Source organism: Manihot esculenta, chromosome 9, assembly GCF_001659605.2.
Source record: "Manihot esculenta cultivar AM560-2 chromosome 9, M.esculenta_v8, whole genome shotgun sequence".
Lineage (NCBI taxonomy): Eukaryota > Viridiplantae > Streptophyta > Magnoliopsida > Malpighiales > Euphorbiaceae > Manihot > Manihot esculenta.
The window spans coordinates 13,633,771-13,638,251 of NC_035169.2; positions in this window are offsets into that span (position 1 = coordinate 13,633,771).

Below are 4,481 nucleotides of genomic sequence, written 5' to 3' on the forward strand. Positions count from 1 at the left end.
TGGACCCCGGTGCTTCTCATTCCTTTATTGCTTCGAGAGCCATAGAGAGGTTGGGTTTGATCAGTTCTGAGTTAGAGTATCCTCTCTGGGTCAGTGGACCTAGATGTGACCCATCAGTGGCAGTGTCAGTCTGTCGTTTCAGTCCAGTGTTTATTGAGGGTAGATGCCTTCCAGCTGACCTTGTGGTTCTAGATTTGACAGATTTTGATGTCATTCTAGGGATGGATTGGCTATCTGCATATAGTGCTACGTTGGACTGTCGAGAGAAGCTAGTGAGTCTCAGAGACCAGTATGGGTCAGATTGTGTCTTCAGAGGAGACAGGAGAGGTACACCCAGAGGTATGATTTCAGCCCTTCAGGCTCGTCGTTTGCTTAGGAGGGGTTGTCAGGGGTTTCTAGCTCATGTGAGAGAGCTAGACAGTCAGGTGAGGGAACCAGCCACAGTGCCAGTAGTCCGAGAGTTTCTCGATGTGTTCCCAGACGATTTGCCAGGACTACCACCTGATAGGGAGATAGGATTTGACATTGAATTATTGCCAGGTACTAGACCTATCTCTATACCTCCCTACAGGATGGCGCCAGCTGAGTTAACAGAATTGAAAGAACAGTTGCAGGACTTGGTAGATAAGGGTTTCATCCGCCCTAGTACCTCACCTTGGGGTGCTCCAGTGCTTTTTGTCAGAAAGAAGGATGGATCCCTTAGACTTTGTATCGACTACAGACAGTTGAACAAGGTCACTATCAAGAATAGGTATCCCTTACCTCGGATTGATGATCTATTTGACCAGCTAGCTGGAGCAGGTTGTTTCTCGAAAATAGATCTGAGATCTGGGTATCATCAGTTGAGAGTCAGAGAGGCAGATGTGCCTAAGACAGCTTTCCGGACCAGATATGGGCATTATGAGTTCTTAGTGATGCCGTTTGGGTTGACTAACGCCCCTGCAGCATTTATGGATCTCATGAACAGGATATTCAGTGAGTTTCTGGATCACTTTGTCATTGTGTTTATCGATGATATCTTAGTGTATTCCAGAGATGCAGAGGAGCATGCCCAGCATCTGAGGATTGTTTTACAGACACTGCGAGAGCATGGTTTATATGCCAAGTTCTCGAAGTGTGAGTTTTGGTTACGGAGCATTTCCTTCTTGGGACATGTAGTATCAGCAGAGGGTATTGAGGTAGATCCCAAGAAGATAGAGGCTGTAGCTAACTGGCCCAGACCCACAACAGTAACTGAGATTAAAAGCTTTCTGGGACTGGCAGGTTACTACAGGAGGTTTGTTCAGAACTTCTCAAAGATAGCAGCTCCTATGACCAAATTGACTCAGAAAAACCAGAAGTTTATATGGTCAGACCAGTGTGAAGAGAGCTTCGAGGAGCTCAAGAGGAGATTAACCACAGCACCAGTGTTAGCTCTGCCTGTGAGTAATGAGGACTTCACAGTATTCTGTGATGCATCTCGAGTGGGATTGGGTTGTGTATTGATGCAGAGTGATAGAGTAATAGCTTATGCTTCTAGACAATTGAAGAAGCACGAGTTGAATTACCCTACCCATGACCTAGAGATGGCAGCAGTTATCTTTGCACTTAAGATGTGGCGGCATTACCTCTACGGAGTTAAATGCGAGATCTTCACTGATCATAAGAGTTTACAGTACATCTTAAGTCAAAGAGAGCTGAATTTGAGGCAGAGAAGGTGGGTCGAATTGCTCAGTGATTATGATTGTAAAATCCAGTATCACCCGGGTAAGGCGAATGTTGTCGCAGACGCCCTAAGCCGGAAGTCACTAGGCAGTTTATCCCATATAGCAGCAGAGCGGAGACCAGTTGTGATGGAGCTTTATAAGCTCTTTGACGAGGGATTACAGTTAGAGTTGTCTGGTACAGGTGCGTTGATAGCACAGATGAGAGTGACACCTGTGTTTCTGGAGCAGATAGCTCAGAGACAGCATGAGGACCCTGAGTTGATGAAAATTGCCAGGACTGTTCAGTCAGGCAACAATGCAGAGTTCAGATTTGATAGTAAAGGGATCCTTCGCTATGGAAGTCGACTTTGTGTACCAGATAGGGGCAGTGTGAAAGAAGACATTATGAGGGAAGCTCATAATGCAAAGTATAGTGTTCACCCAGGAGCTACCAAGATGTATCAGGATCTGAAAAGGATCTATTGGTGGCCAGACATGAAGAAAGAAGTGGCGCAGTTCGTGACAGCCTGTGAGGTTTGTCAGAGGGTGAAATTAGAGCATCAGAAACCAGCAGGAATGCTTAACCCATTACCGATTCCAGAATGGAAATGGGAGAACATAGCCATGGATTTTGTAGTGGGTTTACCAGTAGCGTCCAACAGGATAGACTCGATATGGGTGATTGTGGACAGACTCACGAAATCTGCTCATTTTCTTCCAGTACGGAGTAACTATTCTGTGGATAAGTTGGCACAGGTCTATCTGGATGAAATAGTGAGATTACATGGAGTCCCAGTGTCTATAGTTTCAGACAGAGGACCACAGTTTACATCCCGCTTTTGGCGGAGTCTGCAGAGTGCGATGGGCACGAGGTTAGATTTTAGTACTGCTTTCCACCCACAGACTGATGGACAGTCAGAAAGGACCATCCAGACCATAGAGGATATGCTTCGCCTATGTGTGTTAGACTTTGGCGGTTCTTGGAGGCAGCATCTACCTTTGGTGGAGTTTGCCTACAATAACAGTCATCATGCTAGCATTGGGATGGCTCCTTATGAAGCGTTGTATGGGAGGAAATGCAGATCCCCTGTTTGCTGGGAAGAGGTAGGAGAGAAAGCTCTTGCAGGGCCAGAATTAGTAGACATTACCAGTAGAATGGTGCCCATGATCAGAGAGAGAATCAGAACAGCTCAGAGTAGACAGAAAAGTTATGCAGACGTTCGCAGAAAGCAATTAGAGTTTCAAGAAGGGTAATTGGGTGTTGCTGAAAGTGTCTCCAATGAAAGGAGTAGTTCGTTTTGGAAAGAAAGGTAAATTAGCTCCACGGTACATTGGACCCTTTGAGGTGTTGCAGAGGATCGGAAATGTGTCGTATAAGCTGGATTTACCTGTTTCTATGGAGAGGATTCACCCGGTATTTCATGTTTCTATGCTACGACAGTTTGTGTCAGATCCGAATCAGGTTTTGAGTGAGCCTGAAGTGGAGATTCATACAGATCTCACCTATATAGAGCAACCAGTGCGGATTTTAGACACGCAGATCAGACAGCTAAGGAACAAGGAGATTCCGATGGTGAAAGTCCTATGGAACCACCATAACCTAGAAGAGTGCACGTGGGAGACGCGGGAGTCTATGCTCCAGCAGTATCCATATCTGTTTTGAGGTTAGTTTCCTCCTTGTGTTTTGTTTTTTGTATGTTTTAGGAACATCCGAGGACGAATGTTCTTAAGGAGGGGAGAATGTAATACCTGGCTAGAGCCCGGCACCGGAATTCCTATTGTCTGATGGAATCCGGGGTGTTGGGATTCTATCTAAGGGTAGGAGTTGTGTGTTATTAAGGGTTATGATGTGTTTGAATGTTTTAAAGATTAAGGGAAGTGAGTTTTGAGTTGAAATGACCTAAGGCAGTTGAGCCAAGTTCGGCCGCCGAAAGTAAGTTCGGCCGCCGAAGGTGTTCGGCTTCCGAAGGTGAGTTCGGCCCCCGAACGATTGCATGGTCTTGCATGTGATTGAGCAGCCGACGATGAGCTGGCTGGTGAGCTGAGTCATGGTTTTTGACAAGTGTTGGCCTCAGATTCTTGCCATGGAATGGCCACGTCTCTATGACTCACCTGTACATGTTTTGGGTGATCATACAGAAGCTTGAGGTGCTTGCAAAAGTGTTGAGAGTTGAGAGAAACTAAAGTTACGTTTTTGAGAGAGTTTGAGAGTGTGAGAAGAGGTGATTCGTTTTTCCTTGTTCAGAGTGTTTAGCTTCTTGCTACAGGAGGTAAGTGATGCACTTGAACATGTATATATGTTTCTGAGTTTATGGGGATAAGGGAAGGAGATGCATGCTTAGGGTATTAATGATAGTTTTGATGAGTTATGCATGGCTACATGTTTATGTGTTATGTTTGATTTATTGTTTGGGGTTATTAGCTAGTTTTGGACCCCTGTGATCATATACATGAGTATATGTATGTTGAGGAGGTGAAGTTTGCATGGTTTGAGAAGTTGAAGGGAAGGAGGAGATGGTTTGCCATTAAAACTGAGTTCTGGATGAACTCAGGTTCGGCAAGCCGAAGGTTCATTCGGCCGCCGAACCTCTTGCATGGAGGCTTAGGCTGCCACAGCTTGCCCCCGAGTGTTTTGCATGTTCGGCTCTGTTTGGGGGATTCGGCCGCCGAAAGTGCCGCCGAAGGTGAGAGACTTTCGTCTCTGGAGTGCCTTGTGGCCTCCGAAACTTGCCCCCGAAAGGGTTCGGCCGCCGAACATAGAGATTCGGCCGCCGAAGGTGCTTGAGTTTCGTCTCT